Source organism: Danio rerio, chromosome 9 (assembly GCF_049306965.1).
Source record: "Danio rerio strain Tuebingen ecotype United States chromosome 9, GRCz12tu, whole genome shotgun sequence".
NCBI lineage: Eukaryota > Metazoa > Chordata > Actinopteri > Cypriniformes > Danionidae > Danio > Danio rerio.
The window spans coordinates 9,111,085-9,135,000 of record NC_133184.1 but is presented as its reverse complement, the minus strand read 5'-3'; the positions used below and the strand labels follow the sequence as shown (position 1 = coordinate 9,135,000).

At 38.4% G+C, this 23,916-nt stretch overlaps 1 long non-coding RNA gene across 1 annotated transcript in view; it reads left to right on the top strand.

Moving 5' to 3' along the window:
• Window positions 1–23,538, top strand: part of LOC137496419 (uncharacterized) — a 25,211-nt gene extending 1,673 nt beyond the window's left edge. Inside the window, exon 3 of the long non-coding RNA XR_011016739.2 lies at window positions 21,593–23,538. This is a non-coding gene — a long non-coding RNA (uncharacterized lncRNA). The remainder of the gene's footprint in view (window positions 1–21,592) is intronic.
• Window positions 23,539–23,916: the final 378 nt, after the last annotated feature.

Genomic DNA, 23,916 nt, shown 5'->3' with positions numbered 1-23,916 from the left:
GTTTGACCTGTATTTATTAGGGATAAATTGTGACCTTGTGTTAATTTAATTTAATTTAATTTAATTTAATTTAATTTAATTTAATTTAATTTAATTTAATTTAATTTAATTTCAGGTTCAAACAACCCCAGCAGGGTTAATGGGATTTTGCTACATTACCAAACAAATGAAATATTGAAAAAAAATGATAATATTAAAATTTCTTTGCATTTTAAAAATGTTTTTCATTTTTTAAATTGTCTTTGCATACAGCAAAAGCATTGTCAAAACATTCCCCTTCACACAAGAATGACTACAAATGCATTATGCATGCCACAGGCATTTTTTGAAGAAATACACCTGCGCACATTCAGTGCTCCTTCAGTCTTCTTCTTTTTTTAGGCCACCAAAACACAATTTTCATGTAAATGAAAGGCCAAAAAGTCCCATTTTACTCACCAAAAATAATTAAGTAAACTAAACCAAGTGCATTTAACATGACTAACGTATCTCAGAAATGCAGGTGTGTAAAATACTCACATTGTGCAAATAGAGAGTAGGATGCAGCCAGGTATCATTAGCTGTTCAATCATGTGCTGTTTTGGACAAGGACAAAAACATTACATCTTGTATATATCAGCATAGGAGGTGGAAAGTATAACAAAGCGCATCAATTAGAGGGAAGAAAACGTGCTTCATTTGACAATATACAAAAACCCAGGATTAACTGTTAACCCAGGGTAAATTACAGTAACTTTGTCTGTGTTAATGACTGCTGTGGGGAAACAACTGGCAGCAATTAAAAGTGGAATTTTTGTGGAAGTCACTGTTGACAAAGACAGTTCACGAAAGCCAGGTCAAACCTTCAGCAGAGGGAAGTCTTTGCACTTTTGTTGACCTTTACTTCTAGCGAAACTCACAATTTAAAGATGTTTCTAGATGTTTGCGCAGGCAGTGAGTCAAGAAGACTGTGCGTTAATATAGATCTGAGTCTAAAGCTCAACAAACAGGCATGATTCATCTCTGAAGGGACGCGTTTCACATGTCTGCAGAAATGAAAAGTGACAGGACTCGGATCCTGTAGCCCCAAGAACTCAACGAACGCACGACACAGACGAGCATGTTAGTCTGCAGATTAATGACGAAGCCTTCCAAGAACTAGTCAACAACCTCACTGTATCCCAGTGCAGGGATTTCTAACAACAAATGATTTATTTAACCACATTTTTCTGATGCAGACATTTCTGATTTATTTCAGACATCTATCGATCACAGTGCTTTTTGCCTATATCCCCAAGAACCATCAGAGATCACACTGTAAAAAATGCTGGGTTCAATACATTTGGTTTGTGTTAGGACAGTAAATTAAGTTAACTTATTGGTGTTTACAAATTTAAGTAAATTCCACATAAAACAATTAAGTTGTTTTACAAAACTCAAGAATTGTGTTGTCTCATTGTATATTGAATAAGAAGTTTGAACAAATAGTAAAGGTCATCTTTTTGAGTGCAAGTAATACTATTTATTCAAGTAATCCTATTTTTTTTCTAGAGCTCCATCTGGGCAAGTTTGCATGCTTGGAGCAAGGTTTACTAGCAGTTTGTGGAAACCAAACCAATAGTGAAGATTTAGCAATGTGTAAACACATCAAAAGTTATACAAGTTTTAAAATAAATTATACCAAGTGATTTACTACAATTTATCAGTTTGGTGGTAACAATAACATTAACCCTTGCATAGTATTCGGGTCTGTAAGACCCGTTTTTTTTTTTTTTTTTTTTTTTTTTCAAAAGAAAAATTAAATGAATATAAATGAATTTTTTTTTAGACCAGAAATTCATTGGCTTTGGTTTATCTTCTGTGAAGAACATACATTCTAACAAATTTTCAATGACCGCATAATGTACCTCCCCCAACACATTTACATTACATACAAGGTGTTTGGGTCCACTTGACCCAGGTCTAAAAAAAGTCTTAAAAGTGTAGGTCCAGTGTTCCTACACTCTGGGTGCTTTCAAACCTCTGAATCGATTCAGTTGTTCCGAAACAGAGATTACAATTGTTACATCGTTGCTCTTAGCTCTTGGAGCGGTTCGCTTTCACATTGCAAAGTTTCTAATCGGACCAAAAGAGCTAAAACAAGTCACGTGCGAGTAAACTCTCCTCACATTGGTCAGAGTGTCAGGGTTTATTTTGCAGCGTCCCGCTAAAGCTGTCAGGAGAGGTGGTGGTTTAGTGGTGATTGACAGGGTGCGTGCACGCGATGTGTCTGAGGAGAGACGCGGTGGGGAGGGGTGAGGGTGCGCGACGTAGCCTATTTGAGGACCGGGAGGGAGACGCGAGATTACCGGGAGATCATCACACGTTTGCGGGCATCCGGAGACTCGAAAATCTTCCCGCCATACTCATAATTCTCTCTTCATATAGCCGTAAGCCTATTATATATCCATAAAACACTGTGATATAACCGTGCTCGGATCGGATCCATTTCTCACTGCAATCAAACCGCTCCTGGGTTCGTTTCAATCGAGCGGAGACCACCTCATTCAAGCGATCACGGAGCGATTACTTTGTTCACGCGATTACCCTGTTCACATATGCCAAACGAACCGCGCTAACTGGGCAATCGAGACACGTTTCGAAACAAAAGTGCAGGTGTGAAAGCACCCTCTGTCTTCCTCCTTTCTGGTGCTGCTGTTTTCTTCTCCTCCTGCTCCCGCACAAAGTTGCAACATTGTTGAAAATTCAATTATCAACACTGTCTGCTCTTATATTCCCGCACATTTTACCCTCTCTCTTGCAGGAACCAAGCTTTATTTTCTCATACCCTGTCCCATCTGCGAATAAGGGTTATAGTACTATAAATAAGACTTTGCCAGTGTGGTTCCTTATCACAACTGATCAAGATGTCCAAAAGATTATCTGCTGTGAGGGCCTTGCAATTGATTGTGGAAGAGAGAGGAGCTTCTGATGATGATGTCCATAACCATGGTGGGAAAAATACGAATAACACATCTGTGGGTTTTATTTTTTTTATAACATAAATAAATAAATAAATAAATAAATAAAAAACGATTAATTTTACTATTAATTAATTCATCAATATGATCTAACAAAGGTAAAAAGGAAAAATTAACCATGTTTTTTCTTCATATGGCTTGTAATTGGGATTAAGTAAACATTTGTTGAGTAATTTAACATAAAATTGTTTAATAGTGCTAATTAGGAAAGCCAAAACTCTAGCGGGTCTACCAGACCCATGAACACTGGCTGAGTAACCAAAATACGAACACCACTCAAGGGTTAAAGGAAGCATGTCTTAAGCTTATGTGGTATCCACATGTACAATGTTTATTTTGCTATTGCACACAATGTTATTCTTTAGGTGAACAATGAGTCCATGCAAGTTAATTCACTGAAAAAAAAGTTTGTTTTAGTAACCTTTAATCAAAGTCTGAACATTTGCTTCCGTGTTTGGAGTGTCGGTTCTTCTACGCTGACATCAATTTGACAGCTTGAGACACAATATTTTGCACACCCTGACTTGGCGCATTAGATAAAGGTGAACAAAGTTGTTTTTACAGTGTGTTGGTGCACAAGACATAAAATGTTTTGACTATGTTTTTTGTTTTCTGAACATCTCAGGACCATTGCTGTATGAAGGATAAGGGAGCTCTCAGATTTCATCTAAATTTTCTAAAATAAAATACACTTTAACTCATATTTTACTTGTGTTGTTTGCACTTCTAGGGTGCATTTTCCAAACAGCGACATAACTCGTGGCTGAACTATTATAGTACGATGCATCGTTTGGGAAAATAACGATGTAGCGACAAGGGTTTTTTTTCCCAAAACCGTAGTTTTTTCCCAAACCGTAGTTTTTTCCCAAAACCGTAGTTGCTTTGTCGCCGATCCATCATTTCAATCACATTAGTTATAACATAAAATGTTTATAAAGATGCTCTAAACGGGGTGGAGTAACAATTTGTTTAGAGAAAAATCCCATAACTTTTTTGTGCCAATGATATTGTTTTACACGCACACGCATTTAAAAAAAAATCCAATATTAGGTTAAGTAAAAACATGCACTCGCTTTCCATATTAATTGAAATATATGAAGGCCACATATAGGGCCTATTTGTTTTGCAAATATTATTGGGAATATTTCATATTCTATTCTAAAACATAAAACTACTTAGCTAACACATGTTTTAATCTCATATATAAATCATATAAATCGTTAGGTTAATGGTTGTAATTTATAGTAGGCTATTTATTAAGAAAAGGGAAAAAATCCTACCTAATAATAATAATAATAATAATTATTATTATTATTATTATTATTATTATTATTATTATTATTTACTACATTTTTTAAGGTAAGTGGTCATAAACATGGGTGGCACAATGGCACAGTGGGTAGCGCTGTCACCTCACACCAAGAAGGTTCGAGTCCATGCTGGGCCAGTTGGCATTTCTGTGTGGAGTTTGTATGTTCTCCGGGTGCTCCGGTTCCCTCATTACCCCCACCCCAGCATGGGTAAGCTAAATTGTCCGTAGTGTACGTATATTTGTATGTCCTGGTCCTGCAAATTGGGAGAGGAGCGTTGGGCAATCGACCCACCTCGTAAAAATTAGATGTTACAAAGCACAAACATGACGCGGCTAAATATCAGCTTCGATATAAACAGCCCTGGAAGTAAGTGGTTGCAAACAATACAGGCTGGATTTCAATGAACAAATTGAATATAGTTGTAATAGAATATAGTATGTTCGACTTAATTTTGTTTTTTAAATTCAGCTTACATAAACGCAATGAACCATTTCTTTCAGTGTAGTTTAAGTTATATTTTCATGTCATAGTGGCAATATTTAACAGTATAGTGATATATATATATATATATATATATATATATATATATATATATATATATATATATATATATATATATATATATATATATATATACAGCTTCAAAAACACTTTTCTACACTCACTCTTTACATGCCGCCCAACCGATTGTGAACTAGCATCTGGAGCAGTCTTCAGTCAGGAATGGGTTTATTTGATGTCTTAAAATGCTGCTTGCGTAAGCAGATCATTAGGTTTTGGAAGAGATCCAAGATCTACAAAGAGACAAAGAACAAGCCTCTTTAAAGTAATAGTTCATTCAAAATTGAAAATTACCTCATGATATATTCATACTTAATCCCTGCTCTATAGGATTGTCTCTTTTTTATTATTTTCTCATATTGTCAGATGAGCACAGTCAAAGTAGTTTAATTTTTATCCTGGTTCTTCTATACTGTATAATGGTGTTGGGTAGTGTCTATTTTATGTCTAGTTTCCAAAATATTTCCAATTTATCAATTACAAACTTCAGCAAAAGACTTATTTGAAAAGGAAGAGTATTACAACATTAGTGACACCAAGTAAACTTGTCTTCTTCTGTGCTAAACAAACTGTCCGCTGTCTACACCGGTCTATAGTTATGATGTTTTATTTACTTTTTAACTCAGAGAAATGTTACAACAAATTGTCAAGTAAAAGCACCAAAGATTTTAAATGGACTAAAAGTGAGGTGGAGTTGTTCCTAAGAGTATATATGGGAGTATAAAGTTGCAAATACAGCTCTGAGTAAACATTCTGTGTCATTTGAGGAAAAGCAAGCTGGATCATACATAAACTAGCATTAATCTTGAACAATACTGTTTAAATGGAGAGCATCCAAAACGACTGCTGTTTAATGGCCTCCACCATTCATTCATTAATTTTCCTTTGGCTTAGTCCCTTATTTATCAGGGTTCAAATAACGTTCAATAAACTTACTGTATATATATATTATGGGGGGTGGGGGGCTTGGGGAGACTGGGGGACTAAGGCTTTTTGTTGGTAGAAAGACCAATACAATAACTGGCTCACTAGAGTCAACTCACCACTGAAACTATTGCTATTAAAGCTCAACTACGACACCCAGTGCATTACCTGGGCCGCCCGGTGGCCTCAAGATGACAGAGAACAGCAAACAAAAATAATTTGTGCTGATATATTAAAACAAATCTGAGAAAATTGCAGATTTATGCCAAACTTCTGTCTGTCAGCAGGTGGCGCTATGACTATGACTCAATGTTGGCAGGTAGATGCCTTAAGGAGAGGAATCTTATTGAACGTGTATTTTCAGGCAGGTCAGACATTGTTTGGATGAGTTATAAGCCAAACTTCCTTCTGTCAGCAGGTGGCGCTATGACCGTGACTCAATATTGGCATGTAGATGTCTTCAGGAGAGGAATCTTATCGAAAATGTTTCAGGCAGGTCAGACATTGTGCGGTTGAGTTATAAGCCAATCTACCTTCTGTCAGCAGGTGGCGCTATGACTGTGACTCTATATTGGCTTGTAGATGTCTTCCGGAGAGGACTTTTATCATCCATGTGAAGTTTCAGGCAGATCGGACATTATGTGATTGAGTTATAAGTACTTCCTGTTTCGTGGTGAAACACTGTGGTTTGTCAGGTCGCCTTGGACACGCCCCTCAGCTAAAACTCTATGGCTGCGTCCGAAACCACCTAATACTCAGTAGATACTGCATTTGAATTTAAACGTACTACTCGGCCGTTAAAAAAGCACGCTCTATACAGTATGAATGTGAAAAGTATGAATGGAATTCGGACGTACTACATCCGCCATTTTGTCATGGTCACGTGGCCTACCTGCGTCAGTTGCGTCACCTCACTTCCATTCATGATTTCTCTCATGGGGCATTATGGGATAGCGCAGCGTGCATAGCATGCGCACTTCAGAATCTCGCCGGAAGTAGTAAGTCATCCGGGTACTTCTAGCCTACTGATTTTCGAATTCTATGAATTCGGACATACTACTTGGCTCGCATACTGATTTTAGCGTACTATATAGTATGGAAGTATGCAGTTTCGGACGCAGCCTAGATCTTCACAATATATCATCACTAGAGCTTTCAGATAACACCACCCAAATTTGTTGCTGAGACGATAAAATTTGTGGGAGGAGTTTGTTACACTGTAAATCATGTCATTTCCTGTTCCTAGCAGGTGGCGCTATAACTGTAACTGGATATTGGCATGTAAACGTGTTGCCGACTTCCTGCTGGGTTTGAGATTTAGGTCCAGGAGACTTTTTTGTAAGTATTGGCATGTTTGACGTGTGTGCCAATTGTGTTATGTGTGTGTAAATTGTAGCTCGGGGGCCAATCCATCAAAAGTGCATAGGTGGAATTGCAGACTCATTGTGCCACACCCTCTTCTGAAACCCATAACACACATACATTTTTGTGAGTTTTTGGGCATGTTTAGACCCTCAAAATTGCAATTCATTCTGGAGGAGAATAAGAAGAAGAAGAAGAAGAAGAAGAAGAAGAAGAAGAAGGTCGGTCCCTAATAAATATCAGATGGGCTCACAGACACATCGAAAAAAAAAAAAAAAACTACCTGAGAGAGCATCTACCAGCCACCAGTGGGCATGGAGGTGACAGTCCCCAGCTAATCCCAAATAGTATACATTGAAAGTTAAATTAAGCATAAGACTGGAAAATTAGAGCAGGAAAAAGCACCACAAATGGAACATTTAAAGCCAAGCAAAGCATCTCCGCTACCAAGGGTACCCTTTTGGTGGGTGTGGTGTATGACAATAAGTTTCAGTCGACTTCATTTTCGCTCGAATAATTGTCTACAGTAAAGCTGTACAGGTCGTTCACATATCATATTACTAACTTTCCTATGAACATAATTTGATTATAACAGCAGATCAATGAACACAATAAATAAATAAATAAAATATCAATGAACACATACAGACCCTTACAGTCTTCGATATGTTACTTACAGAAAAACTACACACAGCATACATTTAGTCCTTATTTAAGTGCAAGGCAACATAGCCCACAGTCAGCGCAAACCTCCCATCTGTGTCTATAATCTTCAGCAGCACATGTAGCCTCTGTAAGAGAGTAATTCTGTCATTCCGAGTTCATAATTGTCCAAAAGGCGATGATGAACAGTTTGTTCATGATTCAGGTTACTGAAACAATTTGCTCCTGTGTTTTGTCGGGCTTCTCCTTTGTTTGCACTTCATTCTTGCGTTTGTCCTTTTCTTTCTAAAAGGATCAGATGACGGAGACACTTCAATAATCACGCACATGTTATTATCATCAGCTCAAGAAGTTCGTTATATCAAATATAGATGCAATCGCGAGCTTCCTGAAAGAAAGCAAAAACCGCTCGCACTTTTAGATGACCTCGTAAAAAACAGCAACAGGACATGGCAGATTTTGTTATTCTTGTATTTGTGCATTTACATCAATACAACGACAAGGTTTGTTTGAGCTTGGGTCATCCATGGCTCGTTATTTTATGCATATAGTATTATGGTGTAATGTCTCGGCTGTGTATTTAAAACATGACGATTCCTTTGTTTTCATTCTGGCTAGCTCCGCATGAGCTCGTGATATATCTCTGTAAGCAGTCAGCATTCAGCTGCGTATGTAGCTTCACCTTTTGGTACCCTTTCTTGTGTTTGGTACCCTTTTGAAAGGGTGTCAAAGAAGTGGTACGGTACGGTTCGGTATGCCTTTTGACAGTGGAAACAGCCATAAAAGTCTACCCGACCGGACCGTACCACTCTATGCTATTAAACAGCTGCTACAAACCAGACGCATGGTAGCAACACACCCCACCACAGAGAGTCAGCTGAAAGATGACGCAATTTCCCCTATTCTCGGATGGCCTTTTATACGCTTCTTAACAACCTCTAGTTGGTAGTGGGCGTACACAAATACTCAACATCCGCTACAGAAATAAAGACAAGCAGTCAGTCAAAAGGGCAGATTTAGTGTACGTGGTTACATAAATAAATATATTACCTTATCTTTGCGCTCAGCCAAAACACCTTACCTGAGAACAAGTAATAGATTCAAAAGACCAAAGTCGGGGAATGTGTCGTAAGATATAGACAACAAGATGAATTAAATATCACATTTAACAAATATAGTGAGATTAGATCCAGCAGTAGATTCTTAATGATGTCTGATGTGCACAGCTCTCACCTGGGATTCTGTGCTCAAAGCACCAGCTGACTGCCTGGAGCTCAGATGTGCGCATACACTGCAGTGCATAGCAGAGTGTGTGTGGTCATGTGATGTGCGTTTTCAGCGATGTAGTGTGGATGAAGAGCTGTTTAAAAATGCTAGGTGAAACGCCAGCGTGGATTGGATCATTTTCATTCTAAAATGCCGTTTTAAAACTAAAATGTATCCGTTTAAATGGGGCCTAAGATACACTAAAATGATATAAAAGGTTTAAGAATGTTCAGAGTTCCTTCTGACTCCAGCTGAACCCAAGGCACTGTGGTGTACTTTGAGTCTGCTATGCTGAATTTAAACATCTTCATTGAGATCTTCTACGTCTTCGTTGTATTTTCTTACTGAGCCGAGTAGTATGTCAGAATTCAGAATGGATGACCTACTATTCTGGCGAAATTCTGAAGTGCACATCCAATAGATGCTGTTCCATAATGCTTTAGGAGAGAATTAAAGTAAAGCAACGCAACTGACCCGAGTATGTCATGTGATCATGACAAAATGACGGATGCAGTATTTCCAAGTTCAATTCATACTACCCAGCTAGCAAAATTCATGTGGCTCAAATCCGGCCCACACCAGACACTTACATCCATCCCACATACCGCATGATATGATGCCGCTTGGGCGGTCCGCTCCTGTTTGTCAGATCAGGGCCACAATTAAGCCATAGCAATATCACATATAAGCCAGAATTCAATCAAATAAACCAGAACTGACCCTATTCTGGGCCACAGTTTGCTTTTATTCTGGCCCAGATCCGTCCCACCACCAGACACTTACATCTGGAACACATACTGAGTGGAATGATGGCTCTAGGGCGGTCCGCTTCTGTTTGTCAGATCTGGGCCACAAATAAGCCAAATCACCCTATTCTGGGCCACGGTTTGCTTTTATTCTGGCCCAGATCCAGCCTATTACTTCTAATAATGGATTAAACATTGGTAAACATCAGTGAATTTTATTATTTCATCACAGGTTGTGCCTCACTTCATTTTGTTTGCTGTAATGAACGAACTTTTCAAGCAAAGTTCTTAAAAGTTACAGCAGCCCAAAAAAAATTATATTAAGAGTTTCAGGGCTATGAGCCCAGCTAAAGCAAACTCCATGATGGTGACTTTAGTCTTTGTGGTCCACATTAATTTTAAGATAACTGGGCCACATTTGCCATGTCTCCTCTGGGCCGCTTTAGGCTCACAGCCACATTAACCAGAGCTTACTGTGCCAAATATTCGCCAAAAGTGGCCCACATATGTCTTAAGATTACTGGGCCACATTTGCACCTGCACGTGTGAGCCACTTTAGGTTTAGACCCAGATTACTCTTAAATGACTATGCCAATATTTTGCCAACTGTGGCCCACATTTGTCCTCTGGCATTTGGGCCAAATATATCAATTTCCACATGGGCCAGATTAGGCTCACATTCAGATTACATTTTGCAGTAACTGCCTAATCTTTGCCTTAAATGGCCCATATATAAATTTGAATCTTTGGCCCCCCTTTACCATTGTACAGGTGGGCCACTTCAGGCTTATATTCATTTTGTCTGGACCGAAGGGATATCACCAGTGCCGCATAACTGCTTACATTTGTATGCTATCTGGGTGCTCAGATTTATACTGTATAGAATGTACTTTTCTAATAGTCAAGTAGTATATTCAAATGCAGTACCTACTGAGTAGTAGGTGATTTTGGACACAGCTTATATGCCCTGCTGTGACTTCCTGTTTAAGTGGAAATGACGTGAACGTGTGACGTGAACACACCGAATAAAGCTGAGTGTTTCTAAGCACATCAGGTGACCTTTAAATTCCCTAAACTGCAATGTGAGTCAGTGAGCTGTGAGGGCAGAGTCGTGATGTAACCTGTCCTCCGAGTTGGACGAGACATGAAAAAACATACTTTAGAAGAGCTTTAGTCTCATTTTAGGGTATGAATAAGTGCTGTGCCACGCATGAGACGCCAGCGGAATCAAGCTGTTTTCTGGATTTAAAAGCACGATCGAGAACATACCGTTACATTCACCAAGGAATTTCCGCTCTTTCATTCTTGCACAGGGGGAATCATCTTTCTTTCCTTTATATTCAGGAAGGGTTGTGTATTATTTTCTCCTTTGCAACCTTTCAGTTGGATACTACATGTGTTGCACACATGCGGTTTTCCCCTCTTTCTCTCTCTCTTCCTCCTTTTCTTCCTCTTATCTCTACAATGCACCTGCAGGACAAGGAGACTTTCCATATTGCAGACTGCAAAGAAATGCTATTCCTCCCACTCTTTAATTCCTTTTCCTCCCAGTCTCCAAATGCAAAAGTGCTCTCAGAGATATGAGCGCACACTCCATCCTCTTACTGAAAATAATATTAAAGAAACACACACAATCTCACAGATGTTCGTTGAGACTGCATCATAGAGGAGGAAATACGTCAGCACACCGCTTGAGTAACAAAAGACAGAGCTCAAGTAAAAAAGAAATGAGAAAGAGAAACAGGAAAAGGAAACTTTGAGGTAATCTATCAAAGTACTTCTCAAACGGTGGGTCACAGATGTTGTTTTTTTCTCTGAGGAAAAGAACTGGAAAGAAAAACTACATGCAAACTATTATTGTGCACAGTAGGCTTATGAAAATTTCACAAAAAAGGAGGAAAAAAACCTACTTGACGTCAAAGAGTAAATCTTTTTTTAAGTAAATGATGTCTCAAACCGAGGAATATACACATTTCAAAAGTCAGTCAAAATCTGTAAAGGAAGACGTCTAACAATTGTCCAAAAACAGACTAGTCATCCAATAGACAGGAATTAATGAGTACGCTTGTGAAGTCTGTCTAATCTGTCAATTTACTGACTGGTCTGTTTTTGGACTATCGTTAGATGTCTATTAGAATTCACTGACAGCCCCTCTAGGCAAAAGACGGCCATGCCGCCCCATTACACTCACAATTAACACAATCATTAAGACAAGAAACATGTGAAAAATGGGACAATTTGTTTATTGATAAAATTTCATTGAAATCTTTCTATTCTCATCCGCTGCGTAAATGATAAACTAGAATAGTTGGCAGTTTATTCCACTGTAGCGACCTCTGGCAGATAAGGGGCTAAAGCCTGGTTTATACTTCTGCGTCAAGTGACAGAAGTATCCCACGGCGCATGCAATGCGCATAGCTAAGCATTTATACTTCTGCGTGCTGTCTCTGTTGGTCTGCATTAACACTTCCAAAACGCTAGTTGGCAGTGAGGTGTTAATGTGTCTCTGTGTCGAGTTTCTTCGCTGGTGTTTTGCTCTTTCTGAACGCTTCCTGGATGTATAAGTGGCTCAAACTTGCTCATTTTGAAGCAGGAACCGGCGGACGTGCAACAACTTTAACTATGAGCTAAACACAAAACAAAACTTTCCATCCAGAGCTCCTTCACAGGACTCCACACTTATAAACAATCGCTCCATCGGGCTCGCACCACTCACGTGGCTCTCGGTGCCGCCCAGACTCATCAGCGCTACCAAGCTGACCAATCACAGAGCTTGCGCTACGCGTCATTGCGACGTGTAGTTACATTTTTTGAGAGGTGCACGTCAGCGACACCGACGGGCACGGCGTAGGGCTATGCATCAACGCGTAGGCTTAGCTGTAGCATACGCGTGCAATGGACGCAGAAGTAAACATCAGCCTTAAGCCGAAAGAAAATAAATGAATAAATAGATCTTTCTATTCTGCTTTGTAATGAAGCATGCAACCACTACGCTACAGCTGCAATTGCAAAATTTGTTGTATATATTACCTGACAAAAGTCTTGTCATCAATCTCAGGTGTATGAGCAACAAATAATAACTTGACTTTAAAAAAGGTCAATTTTTCTGATGAATCATTTGTTGAACTGCATTCCGATCATCACAAATACTGAAAAGACAACCCACATGGACCCAAGATTCTTACAGAAATCAGTTTGGTGAAGAAAAAAATCATGGTTTGGGGTTACATTCAGTATGGGGGCGTGCGAGAGATCTGCAGAGTGGATGACAACTTCCACAGCCTGAGGTATCAAGACATTTGTGCTGCACATTACATTACAAACCACAGGAGAGGGCGAATTCTTCAGCAAGATAGCGCTCCTTCTCATACTTCAGCTTCACATCAAAGTTCCTGAAAGCAAAGATGGTCAAGGTGCTCCAGGTTGGCCAGCACAGTCACCAGACATGAACATGATTGAGCATGTTTGGGTAAAGATGAAGTGGGAGGCATTGAAATGAATCCAAAAAAATTTGATGAACTCTGGAAGTCCTGCATGAATGTTTCTTTGCCATTCCAGATGACTTCATTAATACGTTATTTGAGTTATTGCAGAGATGTATGGATGCAGTCCTCCAAGCTCATGGGAGTCATACACACAATATTAACTCTTTTTCCACTGCACCATGACTTTTTATTCTATGCTGTACATTATTTCTGTTAAGTGACAAGACTCTTGTCTAAGCAAAATCAGATCTTACTGTCCTAATTTAATAATTAAAAATCAAGGCATGATCATATTGGATTTGGTAAAATAAGTGTAATCTAGAGGCCTTTGCCTTTCATATAAGCCACTTCTGATACCAAATAAACAACTAGAAGTGAAGTTATATAGCCTGATCAGAATGCAAGTGAGGCATACATATTTTTGGTCGATTTTTTATTTTTTATGAAATTAACCATAGATTCAGTGTGTTTAGTTTCTCAATGTTCATAGGTTTGTTGTATAGTTTAATTCAGTGGTCACCAAACTTGTTCCTGGAGGGCCGGTGTCCTGCAGATTTTAGCTCCAACCCTAATCAAACACACCTGAACAAGCTAATCAAGGTCTTACTAAGTATATTTGAAAAACCCAGGCAGGTGTGTTGAGGCAAGTTGGAGCTAAACCCTGCAGGATCATGGGCCCTCCAGGATAGAGATTGATGACCCCTGGTTTAATTTAATGGCTGGTGTCCTGGGAATGTTTAGCCCCAACCCTAATCAAACACACCTGAACATGCTAATCAAGCTCTTACTAGATATACTAGAAACTTCCTGGCAGATGTGTTAAAAGCAAGTTAAACTCTGCCAGATACCAGCCCTCTAGGACAGGGGTGTCAAACTCAATTCCTGGAGGGCCGAAGTCCTGTACAGTTTAGTTCCAACCCTGCTCCAACACACTTACCTGTAGGTTTCAAACAAGCCTGAAGGACTCAATTAGTTTGATCAGATGTGTTTAATTAGGGTTGGAACTAAACTGTGCAGAGCTGCGGCCCTTTTGGAACAGAGTTTGACACCTGTGCTCTAGGACAAAGTTTGGGCATCCGTGGGTTATATCTAGGAATAAGTGGCTATTGTTACAGATTTAAGTAAAAATCTGTGTTGCACCTCCTACTGCAGTAACAAGTTGTACAGGTAGAGGGTTTCTTAAAGCCCAAACCATCAAGAGTTTAATGACAATAATTCATATATGCATGTCCTATTATTTCATTTGAGCTTTCTATTGCTAAGCTTTTTTATGTTTTCATAAACCAATATGGGTACTTATAGAAATTGATCAAACTGATGCTCTTGGCTCTTCATTGGAGAGCATTCTGGATATAAAATTATTTTAAAACTTGATTTATGTGTATTAGTATACAAATGAGAAAAAAGAAAAATACAAAATGTGTTCCATGTCTATCCATATGCTTGTTTGTCTGATATTTAGTCATATATACGCAGCTTAAAAAAGCCCATTAGATATAACTTTATTTTGATAGTTCCTTTTCCACATTTAAGCTGTGATCACACTAGAGTTTGTGTGTGCAAAATTCTGTCTTATGGCGCTGCGAAAAGGGGCGGGATTAAACAAGATTATTAGACATTAAAAAAAGCAAGCAATTGCTCAATGTTTTATATTTCTGTCAAGAAAGGTCATGTTTTAAACCTCGATTGGTCTCACACAGACAAGTGATGTGATTTCACAGGTCAGAGTTCACCAAGCATGGTCTGACGCATTCGCGTACGCATGAATGGAAGTCTATGGGGAGAAAAGTCAAGTGTGACCGCAGCTTTAGGTGAATATGTTATATTACAATTCCACAACAACCAATTAGAGAATTAGTACCTCATTAGAGTATTCAAGAGTTCACACTTAGCTGATGATTGATTATAAAGCTTGTTTGGCATGCTGTCCTGGGAGAGAGCCCTGAGCTTATAAGATCCTCGAGCTCAGGGGTCCCTCCTGTTTGTAGACTATTTACTAGGAGCATATCTATGGTGCCAATTTGAATTAGTCAATTATCTTAAGTTGCATGTTTTTGAACAGTGGGAGGAAACACACATGAGCATGGGGAGAACATATAAACTCCACACAGAAATGTCGGCTGGCTTGATAAGGACTAGAACAAGTGACGTTCTTGCTGTGGGACAACAGTGCTAACCACTGGGCCAACGTGCCACCCATCTAGGACAGGATGAGGAGTAGAGGAGGAAGGGGGGATTATTCACAATGAAGATGACTGTGTTATGGAACTTAGGTTATTAATGGAGACCAGCCGTGATCAATCATAAGCACGTGATCCTCTCGAAATTAGTGTATGAATGTAGCGGAGTGGGGACGCCACCTGGGATTCAAACCCAGGAAAAATATAAAAGTGCTCACAGATTCGTGTCTTTTTAGTTTAAGGAGCAGACAGGAGACATGAGTAAACATAAAAATACAAAACAAGTTTTTACAATTCTTTTAAAAAGGCTTACACTAAAATAGATCCTGATGACCAGTCAGCTCTTAAAATTAAGGGTTAACATTCAACCCACACACAGAAAATACTCAATATCATACTCTCCAAATCAATGTTTCCAAACAGAGGCTTTAACTCACAGGACTGGGGCTACCCACAGGAGTGATCACCCATGAAAGTTATACACCATACACTTTTACACCACAACACACTCCAGTCACACACCCTGATGAATCAGAAGTGTCCCACAGCACACACTGGCAAAGAAGCACCACCACCAAAAAGGTTCCTTCACCCGTGGGCCCCCAGCTCCAGCAAGAAAAAGAAAGAAAATAATACCACATACACCAGGCAGGCTGGAATGCAACACAGGGTCAGCATTAACCCCCACACTGTAAAAAAATATATAATTTTACAGAAAATATCCTTAAATTTTTTACAGTAATTTTTTGTCATTTCACATTATATTCAAAACTTAGTAAAATGACAACCAATCTCTCCAAATTAACCATTTGACTTTCATTTTAGGTACTTTATTATTAAAGACAAATCACTGACATTTGTGTTTTTTATACAGGGAAATTACAGTATAATTTATACAGTATTTTTTCTGTTATTTTAAATTATATTCAAAAGTTCATAAAAATTACAAACATTATCTGTAAATTAACGGCTTGACTGTTATTTTATGTACTATATAATTAATGACAAATTACAGCAATGTGTCTGTTTTTTACAAAAAAATGACATATTATTCACAGTGTTTTTTCCTGTTTTTAAGTACATTTAAAATTACGTAAAATTAAAGTAATAAATTGTAATTACTTGCTCTGTAAAAAAAAATAAAAAATCGTTAAAAAAAAGGTCAAATGACTGGCAGCTATGGCTGCCAATCAAAAAACATAAAATTAAGGTAAAATTTCTTTGTTGAAAAAAAGTGCAAAAAAATTATAAATCTACAGATATTTTCATTAAAATGTTTACAGAGAAACACTGTTATTTTACAGACTTTTCCTAGATTATTACTATCAAATTCATTTAATAAAGTAACACACTAAGACACATACACCTGTTTCAGATTCCGCTGATTGCACACACACAGTCGGAGGATCGTTATGAACTGATTACATGCACTTTAAAAGCAGCACAGAAGCATGCGCCAATTGCTTAGTCTTGTTATACTGCTACTGTGAACATCATGATGCGTTTCTCTTCTTTTGCCTTGCTTTGTTTGTTAGTTGTTTATGTTGTTTGCTGCCGGGATTGACCATTTGCCTGTTATTTGACCATGACTCTGGATTCCCTGCAAAATGTTACATCTGTTTGCCCCTGTGTTGACTGTTGCTTGCTTTTGGATCTGCACTCATTTGTCAGTGTCCTCTTCATGTTACAGTTCCATTTCATTTAAGATCTGTAACTGAATCATTCCATATAACTTAAACCTCTACACATTTTACATAAACACTATTCAATAAAATGTAACAACTGTAATTTTAAAGTTGTGAGAATTTTTATCAGTTGTATCTTGTTTGTTGTTTTTTCCAAAAAATTTTGATCCAAAATAAAACTGTTAAATTACGATCATGAGCATGTCTTGGCATGTTATTAAAGGTGTTTAATCGTAATGATTTAGGGAAAATTCTTTTAAATAACATTGTTTTCTCTTGAACTTTTAGTGCGGTCACTTTATTGATGATGTTTGATCATAATAATCTAGGAGAAGTCTGTATAATAACAGTGTTTCTTTGTAAAACTCTTAGTGTATACCTTTATTGAACGGATTTGATCGTAATAATCTAGGAAAAGTCTGTAAAATAACAGTGTTTTTCTGTAAACATTTTAATGAAAATATCTGTAGATTTATTATTTTTTGCACTTTATTTCAACAAAGACATTTTACCATAATTTTATGGTTTTTGTTTGGCAGCCGTAGCTGCCAGTCATTTGACCTTTTTTTTACGATTTTTTTTCTTACAGTGCAGCCACTAAACAATTAGCAAACCGCTATGCTAACTGCACCTTACCTGGAAGCCATTGCTGGCACGCACACACACCCACACAGGAAGTGGAATTCAGGACATGCCTCATGACAGGCTACAGCCCTCAGCAATAATTAGGGGAGTACTCTGCACTGATTGGTCATTGCAGATGTCAATCACCATCACTTACCTCATGCACCCTGTCACATAAATAAACTTCACATAGTAGTTGATCTACTTAATACCTGCTGTTACTGCTTCACCAACAGACAGTCTCCTGACTATAAGAAACTTTGCAAGTAAATGTCAACTTACACTAACCCTAACCTCAACCTTGCAGTCTACTAATAATCTAATGAGAAATTTTCATGTAGTTGCAATGTAACATACAATCCACAAAAAGTGATCATCAAAATAAAGTGATACTGTATATGAATCTAGAGTAAGCTAGTTTATATTACAAACTAAACCCCTTTAGAGTGACAAGGCTCCTATGTTTATTTACTTATAATGATCATTTGACTGCATGTTAACCCTTACATATTTCACATAGTGTGCGAGCAATAGAGTTTTGCATGTGATTTAGTTTTTAAGATCTTTCAACGATCGTCTACAACCCAAATAAACATCTTCAACAACAAAAACAGCCTCCCACTATTCATTACCAGAACTGCATGTGCTGAATGCAAGGCCTCTGTGTGTGGTGGCGGATGTGAGCTGTGGGTATTTTTAGAGGTGTCTCATGTATGCACTGTGCAGTTGGTGTCTGTGGTTCACTCGAATGTCTAAATGTGGACGGCTGCTTGTGAACAAACGTGTGTATATTGCTTTAAAGCCATGCATGTATAGCCTGCGTGTGCAAAACCACAGCATGAGAAACCATTACACTGTACATTATGCATCAGTGACCTAATAACAAGAATCACCTAATAGTTTCTCCAGTGATTAAGCACTTTGCATGGGGTGCCGGGATTTAAATTGTGCTGTTAGATACTACCAAACCAAACCCTGCTGAAAAATCCAGCTTAAACCAGCCTAGGCTGGTTGGCTGGTTTTAGCTGGTTGACCAGGCTGGTTTTTCAGCAGGGAACCTCTGCAGATCAAACCCTTGCAATCACTGACAGGTGTATATTATCTGAAATTCCTGGAAACAAATGTTTATTCACCTGCCACGGTATCTTTGGAGTACCAAGGTAATCCAAAAGAGTAGATGTGGTAATAGGTGAAGAGGTTGAGGAAGGTGGAAAAACAAAACACACAAACAAGGGGTCAAAAACACAGCAAGACAACACAGGAAAACTGTGTGAGTGTTATGTATATAGTCTATGTAAGTGTTTCTTAACCACGTTGCTGGAGGACCACTAACACTGCATGGTTTGGATGTCTCCTTTATCTGTCACAACCATTACAGGTCTTTCCAGCCTGATCTAACGAGAAAACGTAAGTATTTTACGTTTTGCCAGTTTAGTGGCTAATTCGTACGAATTCGTATGAGTTCAGTCGTACGAAATGGTACGATTTTAAAAAGGAGGCGTGGCACCTGACCCCACCTCTAACCCCAACCGTCATTGGGGGATAAGCAAATCGTACTAAATTGTACGAATTAGATCGTACGAATTCATACGAATTAGCCACTAAATGAAAAAGTTACGAATTGCCGTGAGATTGTGTTGGTCTTTCAGTCTCTGCTAATGATGATCTGAACATGCTGTGTTTGGTTAAGGAGACAGAAAATGTGCAGAGCACATTTAATGGTATGCAATGGTTTGTAACTGATCTATGTAAACTGTCATGACGAACTGAACTTGCTGAGCTCAAACCAGTGTGACACTGGTGTGTGCATGCTCATACCCCATTGTTTGCTATGGACACACTATTTTGCACAGCTGTTTCTTGTTTTACTCTCATTATCAGTTTTGTTTTAGCCTTCATGTGTATTTCTTGGTGAAATATGGCTGCTTTTTTAACTGCAGGAATTAAATTCTTTCCTCATTGCCTTGCATTGGTCTCTTTGTCATCATTGATTAAAGTAAGTGTCATTGAGAATATTGTCACTGGTGCATAAGCTTGCAGGAATTGTTTCTTTTTAATTCAGACTTTTTCAAAGGCTGTCAGATCAGAGTCAGGGTCTTGCTGTATTCAGTCTGTCTCAGGTTGTTTTATTTTTCCTTTAAAAAATGGTTATGATAAGGGTTGGTTAGTGTTGGTGGTTAGTGTTGGTAGTGTTAGTGTAGTGATAAGGTGTAGGGTTAAAACACAGATTAATCTCTTATTGGCACTGGCCAACTCATCTGATTACCTAGATATCTCTGGCCCAGCTCTGGCCCACACAACCAGCTGTTGCTTGACCAACATCATGCAGTGAATTATGGTACATGACTGGACCAAGTCTGGCTTCCAGACAAAGGCCAAACATGGAGATCAGGCAATTTAATAACCCATAACTGGGCCTGAACTGGGCCAGATTTGTTGGTGTGTCACGACTGCAATGAAATTAATAACCCATAAAGCCTTGCATTTTAGGTACGCTATGGGTGTGCTTTTTCTCAAATCAACCTGATTGGTGGATTAGAATGTAAGAATGTTCTAAATGAATAGGGCATAGGGGGGATAACTGGAAATAGAACACTGCCAGGAACAATGTATCTAACTATAGCTCCAGAGGTGTAGCTGCAAACATTGAAGTTTGCGACGCAGTTTGAGAATGTTGTTGGAGCGATTGACTTGGGAAATGCTAAATCAACAAACTATGCTTGTAACGACACAACTTGCGACCTTAGTTGCGTAATGATGGTGTTCGGAAACGCACCCCTAATTGGTTTGATGCATAAAAATTAACCAAAAATGGAAAACATTTGTGAAGGCAAGGGTGGTAAAAAAGTTGACAGCCGTTGTTGTTTCTATAATTTCAAGGTCGTGTATTAAGAGGTCATGCCTTTACTCGATATAGCCTCTGTTGTCCTATGACTTTAATAAAAAAGTGCAGTAAAAACATTGCGCCATAGAGAATATTTACTTAATAAAATCATTGTCATATTAAAATGAGACATTTAACATAAAAAAAAAAAAACGCTGTTTCTTTCCACACACACTCACAAACAAACACACACGCACATGCAAATGACATTTACTGTGGAGAGATCATCATCATATCTCTGTCTCTTTATCTCTTTATGCTTGGTTTTAAGTATGTGAGAAGAAACATTGTCAAATGTCATATTTGTGGACATGTCAGGAAGAAAAAATTGAAAAAGTGTCTGGTAAATATTGGGTAGCAAAGTTTTATTTATTTATTTTTTAGTATTGAATTAAATCTACAGTAATAGTGGATGTTTATTTTTACAAATCTGCAAAATGTTTTGTTGACCTTTAAGCTAAAATGCTGCAGAAATCTATACATTTATAAAATTGTAGAACACAGGTGTCAAACTCAGGTCCAAAAGGGCCGCAGCTCTGCACAGTTTAGTTCCAACCCTAATTAAATACACCTGATCAAACTAATTGAGTCCTTCGGGCTTGTTTGAAAGGTAAGTGTGTTGGAGCAGGGTTGAAACTAAACTGTGCAGGGCTTCGGCCCTCCAGGAATTGAGTTTGACACCCATGTTATAGAAGATTATCTAGTTTTTAACACTCTCTGGATAAAATGAATTGATTGGTTGATGTATAATTGTATTTCGATTTTTGGCTACTTCAATGTGCATCCTAGTGATTTTTGTAATAAAGTGACTTTTTATAATTCATCTCTCTCTCTCTCTCTCTCTCTCTCTCTCTCTCTCTCCCTCCCTCTCATGCTGTTTTCTTTTTCACTGAGATGCAGCAGTGATGTGAAAAGCATTTTCCTGGTCCTCTCCCTTGGGCAGAGTGAATCTTCACAGTCAAAGCTGGTATAAATATTTAACCCCCCTCCTGATGGGGTCACCCTGACCCAGGGCTTCTGGGTCTTCACACAGGCCCGGATGGTTCCTGTCATGCGCATAATGCAGCAGAGAGTGTGCATGACCCGACACCGTCCACAGAGACCTCACACGACAAATGAACACACAAGTCAGCTGATACATTGACCTGATGGCCTCGTCTCTCAAACATCTGGATGCTCGCAGTGCAGTCGCAGCAGGCTGAACGTCTCAGTTCATCCCCATTGGCTACATTTCACACACACACACACACACAATCTGTGACATTTACGCAAGGCAGATGAAACACATGCACAGAACCCAGCAGGGAGGCTTATCATGAGTGAAATGAAGCAATAAGAGACACTGTGACGGCAAAAGACCTTTTTTTATTTGTGTTAGTGTGTGTCTGTGTGCATTTGGACACACACATGAACGTCACAACCAGATGAGGCTTTCATTTCCATGAATGCAGCATGACAATTATGTTTTTGTTAGCTTTTCCTTGTATCTCCCCAATCTGACAATTACTGTCTCATCATAAGGCATGAATCATTGTTCAGTGTGCGCACACGTATACCCACACATTTACTTATCCAAACCAGGATAAAACAGTTACTTCTGTTGTTCTTATAGGAACGCGGAAAACATTTTATTTGTCAAGGTGCCGTAGAATGCACTGGTGGAGTATATTAAATTGTTTTCTAATATATACATAGACGGTATGTGGTTTCGGTTTGTGAAAAAAATATCAGGTTTATTTAAAACCCTTGGAATTGACTCTAATGTATGGTTGGTTGTAACCATATTTGGAAGGGTCAAGAATAATAATAATGTGCACTCTGATGCTCACACACATGTGCAAAAAATAATCAAACTTCTTTTGTCAAATAAATATTTTAAATAGATTAGACACGTTGGATGACACTATATTCAACTAAAGTAGTAGATAGGTTTATTTTAGCTAGAAGGAGTTGGTGAGATAGGGCAGCACCCCCCCTGAATGAATGAATCTGAGAGTGTATGGGGATTCCCAGTGCTGGGTTGTGGCTGGAAAGGCACATAATATAATATTATTATTATAAATACAATTTATCTTTGTTAAATCTATAAACTTTAGAATGTCTTGGTTTAAATTGATTTCATATCTTCCTAAAAACACATGCAAATGAAAATCTTTCCCCCAATATTTAGTGTCATTTCAAGAATTCACACTTGATTAAGCTGATGATTAATTATAAAAGCTTGTTTGGTATGCTGTCCTGGGAGAGAGCCTCGAGCCCAGGGCTCCCTCCCGTTGCAAGGCGAGAGGGGAGTTTGAGCTCAGGTAGATCTCGAGAACACCCCTGCTGTAGTAACCAATGAACAGTAAGTGATTGCTCTTGAAGATAACTACGTACTAGAAGCATATCTATGGTGCCAATTTGGATTAGTCAATTAACTTAATTGCATGTTTTCAGGCGGTGGGAGGAAACCGGGGAACCCAGCAGAAACCCACGTGAGCACTGGGAGAAGTGCAAACTGCACACAGAAATGTCTGCTGGTTTGGTAAAGCCTGGAACCAGAGACATTCTTGCTGTGAGGCAACAGTGCTACGCACTGGGCCACGGTGTCACCCATCTAAGAAGGAGGAGTAGGGGTGGAAGGGGGGACTCTTCAAAACGAAGATAGCAGTGGAATGAAACCCAGGGTATTTATAGTAGTTTAGGAGTCATCTGATTGGAGCGTAGTGAATTGGGTAATACGGATCCAGCCGCCAGCAATCATAAGCACGTGATCTTTTCGAAATTAGTTTATAAATAAACTTAACTTATTTATCCGCTATTTGTGTGTTTTAGAAAATGAAATGAAATTAATAAAATTACTTGTTGAAACTATTTTTGTTGAATGCTTTTTTGCTATTATTTTTTATTTTATTTTAATGTCATTCCATGAGCTGTTATTATTTTCGATTAGTTATTCACTAAATTTAATTTATTTTAATGTCATAACGAACTTTATTTTGAATCTTCTGTAGATTTCCCCAGCGTGAAATTATAAATCACTACTCAACATAGCAGATCCTGCGATGCGACTATTGCAGATTCGCACTTTGTGATATCGATGCTGAAACGATATATTGTGCAGCCCAATTTGTGACCCATGGTGTCATTTACAATTCCCATTATTTCATCTAGATAGAAAATAACCAATGTAAGACCAAAGCAAGTACATTTGTTAACAAAAATATATTTTTTTCTTCATGTCA